This window comes from Pan troglodytes, chromosome 1 (assembly GCF_028858775.2).
Source record: "Pan troglodytes isolate AG18354 chromosome 1, NHGRI_mPanTro3-v2.0_pri, whole genome shotgun sequence".
Classification (NCBI taxonomy): Eukaryota; Metazoa; Chordata; class Mammalia; order Primates; family Hominidae; genus Pan; species Pan troglodytes.
In genome coordinates this window covers 140,905,686-140,920,227 of record NC_072398.2, presented here as the reverse complement: position 1 = coordinate 140,920,227, position 14,542 = coordinate 140,905,686, and the positions used below count along the sequence as shown (strand labels likewise).

The 14,542-nt window shown below is 39.4% G+C and overlaps 1 long non-coding RNA gene and 1 other non-coding gene across 2 annotated transcripts in view; one reads left to right on the top strand and one right to left on the bottom strand.

Annotated features, from left to right (window-relative positions):
• LOC104001508 (uncharacterized) overlaps window positions 1-14,542 on the top strand; it is a 248,140-nt gene that overhangs the window by 49,673 nt on the left and 183,925 nt on the right. The gene's annotated exons all lie outside the window — the stretch shown is intronic.
• LOC112207060 (U6 spliceosomal RNA) lies at window positions 10,455-10,558 on the bottom strand. Its single transcript, XR_002941538.1, has one exon. It is a non-coding gene; the product is annotated as a U6 spliceosomal RNA (small nuclear RNA).

Below are 14,542 nucleotides of genomic sequence, written 5' to 3'. Positions count from 1 at the left end.
TTTTGTGCCATCAGAGACAAGCCCATACATTCTTTATATTTTAAGGGCTCTACTGCTACTCCTTGCTGGAAATCATGGGCATAACATGACTATAATAAAAGAGTGTACCTTAGAAATGTTTATAAGACTGTCAACCTAAAATAACAACAGAGAGAGTGGTTCTCAAAATAAATGAGTTTATTTCAGAATGAATGACAGGGGATTATAATTTGGGATATGCAGTCTGTGACTAATTATAGTTGCATCTGGAGAGGCTGGAGCAAGAGGAAACTTTTAAAGGCAAAATAAGGAAGGTTACATAATTTGTTTTGAGACAATTACCCTTGTCTACACAGATCAATAACAATGGTGGCACCAGTCCAAGGTTGAATAGGCAGTTGCTGGGCAGATGTCCTCACAGGAGTATTCTTTCGGTAAGGTTGCAGTGGTTTTTGGGCAAGGTTGTGGTTTTCATTGTCCTTGTAATAGGTTTTAGCATAGGTGGGTACGTGACAGCCCCTCCTTTGTGACCTCCCCACTCCATTTTGTTAATGTTTGGCATAAATTACTCCATTTTGATCCTAACAACTTCCAAAGGACCAAAGGGCAAAAGGAATAGAGGAACAGGATTTTATAGAAAAGAAAGAGGTAGAACTCTAGAGAAACAAAGTTAATTATCTTCCAGGAATTCTTACTTTCTATGAGCACTCTAACTAATGTGGAATACACGTGACACATATTATGTTTTAGTCATCAAAGTCCTTTGTAGAGCCCTGAAATAAGAATGTCTGATCAGTATGCAAGAGGTTGTAGAGCTAATGGTTAAGACCTTGGACTCTGGAGCCAAACTGCCTGTATTTTTTTTTTTTTTTTTTTTTGAGACAGAGTCTCACTTTCTCACCCAGACTGGAGTGCCAGTGGCGCGATCTCAGCTCACTGCAACATCCCCCCAGGCTCAAACAATCCTCATGCCTCAGCTTCCCAAGTGGCTGGGATTACAGGCATGCGCCATCATGCCCGGCTGATTTTTTATATTTTTAGTAGAGATGGGAGTTCGCCATGTTGGCCAGGATGGTCTCCAACTCCTGGCCTCAGGTGATCTACGCACCTTGGCCTCCCAAACTGCTGGGATTACAGGTGTGAGCCACCACACCCAGCCCCAAACTGCCTGTATTTGAACCTGGTTCTGCCACATAGTGATCTTAGTAGATGTCTCCTCATCTAAAGTATTGGGGCTAACAATACTGCCCAACTGAAAGGATTAAATGAGTTTGTATTAAGCTTAGAACAGTGCCTGGCCTGAAGTAAGCATCATGTAGGTATTTGCTGTTATTATTACCCTTTTTAAAGATATTATGTGGATTTCTAGAGAAGGAAGGGTTGTCTGTACTTGGACTTTGTTGTTCAGCTCCTTACATATCCTAGTCGTTGTGGTGACTGGACTCTTGCCAGAATCCTGGCTTGAGTTTCAAATTGCTCTTGGCCACCCCAATCTATGTTAGATTTTATTTTCTTGAGTAACTTATTTGGATCTTTCAGCAGGTTCTGGTAGAGCCCAATTACATGAGATGATTTACACAAATGAGACTAAAACAAAAGTCGAGCAAACTTGCAGATCTGCCATAGGGCCTCACTAGTGGACCTTGGTCTGTAGTTCCTGCCTCCCATTAAGAGACTGATTAGGAACCTCCACTGAGCACATCGGGCTCCAATTTCCATCTAATGCAGACTGTGTGGAAGGCCAGTGGACTTTTCCTTCATCATGGCCCCTCTTCCCACTATGGGTCTTGGAGAAAGGAGGTTGCCAATATAGCTCCTACTTTTTATGTGTTTTAAGCTTTTCCTCCATTAACCCACAAACAACCTATTAAAGCCAAAGCTACAAATGTCATGGAGGTGCTTTCCTATCTTAGCAAATACAACCTGACCTATAAGGATTTTGCTCATTTTCCTTTCAGTTAAGCTGTAACTTGAAAAGATTTAAAAAAATTATACAGCATTTTATGTGCCTTTTTCTGGAAAAATTTTGACACATTATTGAAATGAAAGTCTTAGTTCCTGAATTTTCAATTAGCAATCATATTATTAACTTTTTCTCATAAAAATAAACATAATTCAGCCAGGCACGGTGGCTCATGCGGTGGCTCCCAGCACTTTGGGAGGCCGAGGCGGGTGGATCACAAGGTTAGGAGATCAAGACCATCCTGGCTAAAAAATGGTGAAACCCCATCTCTACTAAAAATACAAAAAAATTAGCTGGACGTGGTGGCGGGCGCCTGTAGTCCCAGCTACTCGGGAGACTGAGGCAGAAGAATGGCGTGAACCCAGGAGGCGGAACTTGCAGTGAGCCGAGATCACACCACCGCACTCCAGGCTGGGTGACAGTGCGAGACTCTGTCTCAAAATAAATAAATAAAGATAAATAAAATAAAATAAACATGATTCTAAAAAAATTGCTTATTATTTCACTTATAGCTTTCCCATAGTATTAGAAGTTTGATGTGCTAGTCCCTCCAATAGAAAACAGGCAAAAGTAGCCACGTAGGGAAAAAAGCACCATATCAATTAGGTCCTATAAATCCCAGAATTCAGAAGTATCTGGAGAAGTTAGCTTTAAGAGAGAGACTGGGATCTGAGACCTCCCATTTTCCTGGTATTGGATGCTTCTGTTGGAATAACTGAGTTTGTAAGGTGAATTTCAAGATGCTCAATTAGGCATCTGCATGGAAGTTTTAGGTAGGCCTGCCTCATAAATCCATCAATGGTAGAACGGAGAATCCGAGAGAGTGCAGGTCTTCATTCTGATATAGATCATACACGTATCGTAAAGAAACAGAGAGGAAGTCTGGTCTTTTCCTAAGAAACTGAGTGTAAGAAAGAATGGAACATTTCCTGTCAACCCAACTGTGTGGCACATGACTAATAGATATGACAGTCTCTGAAATTTCTTTCTGGGAAAGGAACAAATAAGGAGTGAAGGAATTGTTTTAATATATTTTCCTTGCCAGTACTTCCCAAATGGGGAGATGAACAGAAGTAATCTGGGCTATAAGGTGAAATGAGAGCATGGAGATAGCAATAGTGTTGCTCGCTACACATAATTTATTTAACCGTTTATTTATTGTCAGACATTTAGGTTATTTCCAATTGTTTATACTATAGTGAACATATTTGCACATACTTCTTTGACCACATCTTGGATTATTTCCTTAGGGTAGGCTTCTAATGTGGACTCAGGGTTCCATAAGAAGAGCAGAGTAAAGGCTCTTATGTATACTACGGAAGTGTATTTCACAATGGTGCAACACTGATTCATACTCAACCAAAGTGGTGTTACCACACTGTGCCAGCACTGAGAATAACAATTAAGGAAGATTTCAACAAAGAGATCAATAAATAATGGCATTTAATTGTTTTAACTTATATTTCTTTTATTACAAGCAATGGTGTATAATTTTCATCTTTATAGGACATTTATACTGCTTGTTTGTGTCCTCTGCTTATTTTTTGGTGCATTGGTGTTTTTTTTCTTGTTATAAGATAAATTTTATGTTATAAGAGGACAACCGTTTTCCATATTTGCTGCGAGTATGGTTCCCTAGTTAGCTCTCTGCCTTTCCATTGTTTTTAGAGTAGTGTGGTAGATATTGCTATTTTCTAACTAAATTTGTTCTCTTTTTCCTATAGTTAATTATAGCTAAGCATGTGGCTACCTAACTAGGGACAACCTGTTCCAACCCTTCTTGTAGTTAAATGGAGCCATGCAATGTTTTGGCAATGCAATGTAAGCAGAAGTAATGGCTACCATTTTCTGACTATATCAGTGGAGTAGAAATGCTTACTTCATACTCTTCCTTCTACACTGTTACCAGCTGGAAACCCAGAGGAGGTACTGGCCCAGCTTTGACCATATAGGCAAAAAGAGTGCCCTAGGAGATAGCAGAGCAAGAAATTGGAAAGAACCTGGGTGATCGTAAGTGGCACACCCTGGACTCTTGGGTAAGAGCACATAAACTGCTTGTTCTTTAAACCATCTGCTATAGACTAATGTGTTCTCTTGAAATTCATATGTTGAAATCCTAACCTCTAATGGTGTTGAGAGGTAAGGCCTTTGGTAAGTGAATGGGTTATGAGGGTGGAACCCTCATAAGTAAGATTAATGCCTTGATAAAAGAAGTCCCAGAGAGAGCTTCCTTGCCTCTTCTACCATGTGAGGTTACAGCGAGAAGATAACTGCCTATGAACTAGAAAAGTGGGCCTTCACCAGCCACCAAATCTGCCAGCTCCTTACTCTTGGACTTCCAAGCTTCTATAAAAGTAAGAAATAAATTTCTGTTGTATACAAGCCATACAGTTTATGATATTCTGTTACAGCAGCAAGAGTGGACTAAGACACTATCATGTTGTTGACACTTTGTTACAGTAGCCTATATTTACCCTAATGTCTTTTGTCAAACAGAGGTTAGCTTTTTTTTCTTTCTTTTTTTAAAAAAATATAGAATGGGCTCATTCCAAGATGGCTGAATAGGAACAGCTGTGGTCTGCAGCTCCCAGCATGATCGATGCAGAAGATGGGTGATTTTTGCATTTCCAACTGAGCTCTGAAAAGAGCAGTGGTTCTCCCAGCACAGGATTTGAGCTCTGAGAATGGACAGACTGCCTCCTCAAGTGGGTCCCTGACCCCCATGTAGCCTAACTGGGAGATACCTTCCAGTAGGGGCTGACTGACACCTCATACAGCTGGGTGCCCCCCTGGGACGAAGCTTCCAGAGGAAGGATCAGGCAGCAATATTTGCTGTTCTGCAATATTTGCTGTTCTGCAGCCTCTGCTGGTGATACCCAGGCAAACAGGGTCTGGAATGGACCTCCAGCAAACTCCAACTGACCTGCAGCTGAGGGACCTGACTGTTAGAAGGAAAACTAACAAACAGAAAGGAATAGCATCAACATCAACAAAAAGGACATCCACACCAAAACCCCATCTGTAGGTCACCAACATCAAAGACCAAAGGTAGATAAAACCAAAAAGATGGGGAGAAACCAGAGCAGAAAAGCTGAAAATTCTGAAAACCAGAGCACCTCTTCTCCTCCTAAGGATCGCAGCTCCTCGCCAGGAATAGAACACAACTGGATGGAGAATGAGTTTGATGAGTTGACACAAGTAGGCTTCAGAAGACTGGTAATAACAAACTTCTCCGAGCTAAAGGAGCATGTCCTAACCCTTCTCAAGGAAACTAAAAACCTTGAAAAAAGTTAGAAGAATGGCTAACTAGAATAAACAGTGTAGAGAAGACCATAAATGACCTGATGGAGCTGAAAACCATGGCACAAGAACTTTGTGACATACGCACAAGCTTCAATAGCCGATCTGATCAAGCGGAAGAAAGGATATCAGCAATTGAAGATCAAATTAATGAAATAGAGCAAGAAGAGAAGTTTAGAGAAAAAAGAGCAAAAAGAAATGAACAAAGCCTCCAAGAAATATGGGACTATGTGAAAAAAACAAATCTATGTTTGATTGGTGTACCTGAAAGTGACGGGGAGAATGGAACCAAGTTGGAAAACACTCTTCAGGATATTGTCTGGGAGAACTTCCCCAACCTAGCAAGGCAGGCCAACATTCAAATTCAGGAAATACAGAGAACACTACAAAGATACTCCTTGAGAAGAGTAACCCCAAGACACATAATTATCAGATTCACAAAGGTTGAAATGAAGGAAAAAATGTTGAGGGCAGCCAGAGAGAAAGGTTGGGTTACCCACAAAGGGAAGCCCATCAGACTAACAGTGGATGTCTTGGCAGAAACCCTACAAGCCAGAAGAGAATGGGGACCAATATTCAATATTCTTAAAGAAAAGAATTTTCAACCCAGAATTTCATATCCAGCCAAACTAAGCTTTATAAGTGAAGGAGAAATAAAGTCCTTTATAGACAAGCAAATGCTGAGAGATTTTGTCACCACAGGCCTGCCTTACAAGAGCTCCTGAAGGAAGCACTAAACATGGAAAGAAACAACTGGCACCAGCCACTGCAAAAACATGCCAAATTGTAAAGACCATCGGCGCTGTGAAGAAACTGCATCAACTAACGAGCAAAATAACCAGCTAACATCATAATGACAGGATCAAATTCACACATAACAATATTAACCTTAAATGTAAATGGGTTAAACTCCCCAATTAAAAGACACAGACTGGCAAATTGGATAAAGAGTCAAGATCCATCAGTGTGCTGAATTCAGGAGACCCATCTCATGTGCAGAAACACACATAGGCTCAAAATAAAGGGATGGAGGAAGATCTACCAAGCAAATGGAAAGCAAAAAAAAGCAGGGGTTGTAATCTTAGTCTCTGATAAAACAGACTTTAAACCAACAAAGATCAAAAGAGACAAAGAAGGTCATTACATAATGGTAAATGGATCAATTCAACAAGAGGAGTTAACTATCCTAAATATGTATGCACCCAATACAGGAGCACCCAGATTCATAAAGAAAGTCCTTAGAGACCTACAAAGAGACTTAGACTCCCACACAATAATAATGGGAGACTTTAACACCCCACTGTCAATATTAGACAGATCAATGAGACAGAAGGTTAACAAGGATATCCAGGACTTGAACTCAGCTCTGCACCAATAGCAGACCTAATAGGCATCTACAGAACTCTCCACCCCAAATCAACAGAATATACATTTTTCTCAGCACCACATTGCACTTATTCCAAAACTGACCACATAGTTGAAAGTAAGGCACTCCTCAGCAAATGTCAAAGAACAGAAATCACAAAAAACTGTCTCTCAGACCACAGTGCAATGAAATTAGAACTCAGGATTAAGAAACTCACTCAAAACTGCACAACTACATGGAACGTGAACAACCTTCTCCTGAATGGCTACTGGGTAAATAACAAATTAAAGGGAGAAATAAAGATATTATTTGAAACCAGTGAGAATAAAGACACAACATACCGGAATCTCTGGGACATATTTAAAGCAGTGTGTAGAGGGAAATTTATAGCACTAAATGCCCACAAGAGAAAGCAGGAATATCTAAAATAGACATCCTAATGTCACAATTAAGACAACTAGAGAAGCAAGGGCAAACAAATTCAAAAGCTAGCAGAAGACAAGAAATAACTAAGATCGGAGTAGAAGTAAAGGAGATAGAGACACAAACAAAAAACCCTTCAAAAAATCACTGAATCCAGGAGCTGGTTTTTTGAAAAGATCAACAAAATTGATAGACCACTAGCAAGACTAATAAAGAAAAAAAGAGAGAATCAAATAGATGCAATAAAAAATGATAAAGGGGATATCATCACCGATCCCACAGAAATATAAACTACCATCAGAGAACACTATAAACACCCCTACCAAATAAACTAGAAAATCTAGAAGAAACGGATAAATTCCTGGACGCATACACCCTCCCAAGACTAAACCAGGAAGAAGTTGAATCCCTGAATAGACCAATAACAGGCTCTGAAATTGAGGTAATAATTAATACCCTACCAACCAAAAAAAGCCCAGGACCAGATGGATTCACAGCAAAATTCTACCAGAGGTACAAAGAGGAGCTGGTACTATTCCTTCTGAAACTATTCCAATAAATAGAAGAAGAGGAAATCCTCCCTAACTCATTTTATGAGGCTAGCATCATCCTGATACCAAAGGTTGGCAGAGACACAACAAAAAAAAAGAGAATTTTAGACCGATATTCCTGATGAGCATTGACGCGAAAATCCTCAATAAAATACAGGCAAACCGAATCCAGCAACACATCAAAAAACTTATCCACCAATATCAAGTTGGCTTCATCCCTGGGATGCAAGGCTGATTCAACATATACAAAGCAATAAACGTAATCCATCACATAAACAGAACCAACAACAAAAACCACATGATTATCTCAACAGATGCAGAAAAGGCCTTTGACAAAATTCAACATCCCTTCATGTTAAAAACTCTCAATAAACTAGGCACTGATGGAATGTATCTCAAAATAATAAGAGCTATTTATGAAAACCCACAGCCAATATCATACTGAATGGGCAAAAACTGGAAGCATTCCCTTTGAAAACTGGCACAAGACAGGGATGTCCTCTCTCACCACTCCTATTCAACATAGTGTTGGAAGTTCTGGCCAGGGCAATTAGGCAGGAGAAGGAAATAAAGGGTATTCAATTAGAAAAAGAGGAAGTCAAATTATGCCTGTTTGCAGATGACATGATTGTATATTTAGAAAACCCCATCATCTCAGCCCAAAATCTCCTTAAGCTGTTAAGCAACTTCAGCAAAGTCTCAGGATACAAAATCAATGTGCAAAAATCACAAGCATTCCTATACACCAATAAGAGACAGAGAGCCAAATCATGAGTGAACTCCCATTCACAATTGCTACAAAGAGAATAAAATACCTAGGAATCCAACTTACAAGAGATGTGAAGGACCTCTTCAAGGAGAACTACAAACCACTGCTCAAGGAAATAAGAGAGGATACAAACAAATGGAAAAACATTCCATGCTCATGGGTAGGAGAATCAATATCGTGAAAAAGGTCATACTGCCCAAAGTAATTTATAGATTCAGTGCTATCCCTATCAAACTACCATTGACTTTCTTCACAGAATTAGAAAGAACTACTTTAAATTTCACATGGAACCAAAAAAGAGCCTGTATAGCCAATACAATCCTAAGCAAAAAGAACAAAGCTGGAGACATCATGCTACCTGACTGCAAACTATACTGCAAGGCCACAGTAACTAAAACAGCATGGTACTTGTACCAAAACAGATACATAGACCAATGGAACAGAACAGAGGCCTCAGAAATAACAACTCACATCTACAACCATCTGATCTTTGACAAACCTGACAAAAACAAGAAATGGGGAAAGGATTCCCTATTTAATAAATGGTGCTGGGAAAACTGGCTAGCCATATGTAGAAAGCTGAAACTGGATCCCTTCCTTACACCTACACAAAAATTAATTCAAGATGGATTAAAGACTTAAATGTTAGACCTAAAACTGTAAAAACCCTAGGATAAAACCTAGGCAATACCATTCAGGACATAGGCATGGGCAGTGACTTAATGACTAAAACACCAAAAGCAATGACAACAAAAGCCAAAATGGACAAATGAGATCTAATTAAACTAAAGAGCTTCTGCACAGAAAAAGAAACTACCATCAGAGTGAACAGGCAACCTAAAGAATGGGAGAAAATGTTTGCAATCTACCCATCTGACAAAGGGCTAATATCTAGAATCTACAAGGAACTTAAACAAATTTGCAAGAAAAAAACAACCCCATCAAAAAGTGGTGAAGGATATGAACAGACACTTCTCAAAAGAAGGCATTTATGTGGCCAAAAAACATATGAAAAAAGCTAATCATCACTGGTTATTAGGGAAATGCAAATCAAAACCGCAATGAGATACCATCTCATGCCAGTTAGAATGGAATGGTGATCATTAAAAAGTCAGGAAACAACAGATGCTGGAGAGGATGTGGAGAAATAGGAACACTTTTACACTGTTGGTGGGAGTGTAAATTAGTTCAGCCATTGTGGAAGACAGTGTGGCCATTCCTCAAGAATCTAGAACCAGAAATACCATTTGACCCAGCAATCCTATTACTGAGTTTATACCCAAAGGATTATAAATCATTCTACTATAAAGACACATGCACATGTATGTTTATTGCAGTGCTGTTCACAATAGCAAAGACTTGGAACCAACCAAAATGCCTATCAAAGATAGACTGGATAAAGAAAATGTGGCATATATATACCATGGAATACTATGCAGCCATAAAAAAGGATGAGTTTGGCCCGGCGCGATGGCTCACGCCTGTAATCCCAGCACTTTGGGAGGCTGAGCTGAGCAGATCACGAGGTCAGGAGATTGAGACCATCCTGGCTAACACAGTGAAACCCCATCTCTACTAAAAATACAAAAAATTAGCCGGGCATGGTGGCGGGTGCCTGTAGTCCCAGCTACTCTGGAGGCTGAGGCAGGAGAATTGCGTGAACCCGGGAGGCGGAGCTTGCAGTGAGCGGAGATGGCGCCACTGCACTGCCGCCTGGGCGACAGAGCCAGACTCCGTCTCAAAAAAAAAAGATGAGTTCATGTCCTTTGCAGGGACATGGATGAAGCTGGAAACCATCATTCTCAGCCAACTAACACAGGAACAGAAAACCAAACACCGCATGTTCTCACTCATAAGTGTGAGTTGAACAACCAGAATATACGGGCACAGGGAGGAGAACATCACACACTGGGACCTGTGGGGGGCTGGAGTGGTAGGGGAGGGATAGCATTAGGAGGGATAGCATTAGGGACAGCATTAGGAGAAATACCTAATGTAGATGACGGTTTGATGGGTGCAGCAAACCACCGTGGCACTTGAATACTGATGTAACAAACCCGTGCGTTCTGCACATGTATCCCAGAACTTAAAGTATAAATACATGTATATGTAGAATACTTCACAAATTTGAGTCTCATCCTTGTGCAGGGGATGTATTAATCTCTTTGTTGTTCTAATTTTAGTATATGTGCTGCCGAAGCCAGCACTAGCTTTTTTTTAAAAAAACTAATAAACTATTTCTTTATGATATTTTGTGTTACTTTTATGTGGAAAAATTCTTCCTCAATCCAAGATCTTATAAGTATATATCAATTTGTCTAGCTTTTTTGGTATAATTTATGGTATAATTTAACAATTATAGTTCTTTAATTCATTTGGAATTGGTTTTGGTGTAATAATTTATGGTATAATTTAACAATTATAGTTCTTTAATTCATTTGGAATTGGTTTTGGTGTAATATGAGGTGAAGTGGCACACATTTTTTTCCAAAATTTTACCTCATATTTTAGCATCAATTATTGAATAATCTCTTTTCTTCATGGATTTATGATGTCTCACTATGTACTTATAAAATTATTATTTTAAAAATATCATTCTCTTGCATGTATTAGCTTTTTTCATAATTGTACAACTAATAAAATGTTTTAATTATTGTAACTTAATACTGTAGCTTGGTAGGTCAATTTTTTTTCTTTGAACTTGTTTTTCTTTGCTATTTTTTGCACATTTTCTTACATAAATTCAAAATCATTTTGTCAAGTTCTTGCTCTTTCCACTGCAGACCAAACATAAGTCCCACTAGAATTTTGATTATTATTGCATTAAAACCCCTATATTAATTTGTGCATAATTGATATTTTTACAGTAGTGAATCTTCTTAGTCAATAATATAACATGCCATTCCATTTATTTTTTATAACTCAATAAAGCTCTATAGTTTTCCTCATACTACTCCATAAATTAATTTGTTGTTAATATAAAAATATATTAAGTAAAGTATATAATTATTGTTTCTAAGATTAATGGTATCTTTTCCTGTTATGGTTTCTACATAGCTATTCTGATATATTAGAAAGCTTTGCTTATTGAATGTCCATCTTGTATGTAGGCTATTTAGTAACTTCACTTAGTGCTCAGCTTATTTTCAGCTGATGTTTTTTATACATTTCTTCTGTGTGTGATGGAGTCCCTCAAGTGAATTCCTCACAACCAATGACTTGATTTTATTCAGTAGCAGTTCTGCTCTTTACTGCTTCTAATGCAGATCTTACTTCTTCTACTTTGCCTTTAATTTCTTTAGAATCTTCATGATCCAAGCCAGATCCTTTTCATCTTGGTCTTTTAGGGTTAACTGCTTTATTGAAAGTAGTGTTTTGGGTTATTTCTTAATTTTTAAATAAATTTTAAAAGGAAAATGATTGTAAACAATTTTTTACAGTCTTTCTTATAATACAGCAATAGGAATCATAGTCTTCCTATAGGAATCTGTATTACAATATGGTTTATTTGTTTCAATTTAATGCTTTCTTATGTAACCTAAGTCCGACAAGATTTTTCTTCAGCTTATGTTTATTTTTATGACTGCTTAATAAATAGCACCCTTGTTTTATTTTTGCCCTCTGGGTAGGCTAGGCATTTTGCTTTGGTAACTTTCATTCTACCAACTGTGTCAGTCAGGGTTCCAGCTGGAAACAGATGGTACACTCCAATTTGGTAATTTGAAAGACATTCCAATAAAAAGACTATTTACAAGGATGTGGATGAGGAGCAGGGAGAACTCACAAGGGATAATGCCAGACTCCAGAGCTAGGGAACCTCAGGTCTCAATGAGTGAGGAAGAAAGTGGTTAGCAAAACCCAGGGAAGGAGAGAGAGCTGTGTAGAGAGGCCTTTTAATTGAGGCTGTGCCAGTGGTTGAGGGACACTCCTACAGAGCAGGAAATGAGTTTGGGAGTAAATAACCAGATCCTATCACCAGATCCTATCTCCAGATCTCCTTCTAGTATTCTGCATTGACCAAATTCAACCACAAGTTAGAGGACAAAGCATTCTTGTCCTCCATCAAACCCCACAGGTCAGCCCTGGGACCTAGAACAGGGTGCAGAAGGGTGTATCTGGAAGGGTAGGCAAGTGACAGTACATTAATCAAAGAGTCCTTACCTTTTCATTAGTTTAAACATTATTCTCCACTCACTGGCTAAACCTCATTTTGGTGAGTACTCTGGATGGAGACCACCCAAGGTCAAGTGTGCATTTCCAGAGGAAGAGGAGGAAAAGAGCCTAGAAGGCTGATTCTTAGGAGGTAGTTGAATGGAACAAAATATCTTTGGGGATTGCAGAAAAGATGGATAGGTAGCACAAATACGTATGGAACCACTCTCTAGGTAGGCCTAGAAAGCTTCCGCAATGTGGTCCCATACCAGAGCAGTAGTCTAGTTAAAAGATTATGGTTCCAATAAAAATTCAAAGCTTCTCTTGTATATTTCAGTCATTGAAAGAAGTTCAAGTACATAGACCAATGCAAGGTATGGTAATATCACCCACTGTCTTCCATTGTTTTGCCCAAAAAAAACTTGCAGAAATTTCTCACTTAGTCCAAAAAAATACTTTCCTTTTGCCCCTACATTAGTCCTTTTGCCACCTCTTTTCTCCAGGCTCCCCCTCCTGCACAATGCCTCCCAATATGCCACATTTCCTTCACCATACAGCCCCTTGGGGCATCATATGGTTTCTTTTATTCTTATTGATTTTCTCTGTAGATTCTTCCAGTATAATACCTCTCCTTTTCTCAGAACACTAGGGAATGGAGATCAGGTAAACAGGCAAGACCCAAAACCTCTGAGTCAGGCAGAAGAAGGAGGCAAGTTGTGAACACATCTTGCCTTCTCTTCTCCTCTCTGCGTTCCTCTTTTCCCCTTATTAGGAAGGTAGAGAAAGGATTATGAAAAGGCTATCTACTAATTTGAATTCTTTTGCCAGATTTTCCCCATGGTGTGTACGGCACTTTGGAATCCCACAGAGGGAAGCACATTCACAGGGAAGCTGCTGTTACCATTATATGTGCATGGTAAAGCTTGGCATCCCTGGAGAATAAGCCTGCAAGGGTGTGTGAGTGCCTCCCCACAGAAGATTTTTAAAGCCTAATTATTCCCTTTGAGTGAGGTGTGTACATCTGGAAATTTTCTTTGTCAGGAAAAAGGAGCAGCCAGTGAGAGGGGCCATGGTCTTGACTGTGGGTGAGTAGGTAGTTGTACCTGCCGCTCATGATGCCTGGTGATCACCCCAGGAGCCCCATCTTGGCCTGTTCCCATGTGGTACTGTGCGGACTCTGAGTGTGCTATTTCCTGTGGTTTTTCAAGGGATATGTGTAGCTGCAGCATTATGTCTGTCCTGGCCTGCCAACCTGATTTCACGGAGTTTTGGAAAAACAGTCCCCTCAGGGAAGTCCATGGTTGTTTTGACATTTGGGATAGAAAATATTTGCCATGTAACCTTTACATTAAAGGACCCATAGGTAGGGACAAACAAAGAGCATATTTACTTGTCTCCATGTGAGCATTTGGGATGTTGCTCAAAGTCAATTTTTTAAATGGAAAAAGAACAAGGGAGGAATGTAGGGGAAGAGAGAGAGGAGATGAAAGATGAGAAGATACAAATTAGAATGTTCACATCAAGACTTTCATCTGCTGATATATATTTCCTGCTTTGAATTTGGGCCCAGGCAATACTTATTCAGTATGAAAATATGCATTAGCATTGGCCAAGAGCTTTCTTTCTTGAAGATCTCTGCTGAGGCTGGGGAGTTGAAGAGGGGAGTTGGAATCGGAACAGTTTAGATTGTAGTGGCAATGCTCACCTGTTTACCATTTAGTTTTGCCCTCTTTGAGCATTCACAAGCAGAACCTCCATCATGAAACCAGTGTTTTTTGATACTGAAGAGATGAGGTTGGGCAATGGTAGGAGGGTTACTCACTTCTAGAAGACTTGTAAGGTAAGACAGAGCACTTTTGAATGGGCATATGACATGACAGTTTTTCCCCTACCAGCTTCCCCACTAGCTTCTACATTTCTTGAGCATACACTATTTTGTTGATCTTTGCATCCCCCACACAACATTAAGCATCTTTAGGAAGAAGGCACATAAGGAGCTTTTGCTGAGTGACAGAATATATAAAAGAAACATGTCATCC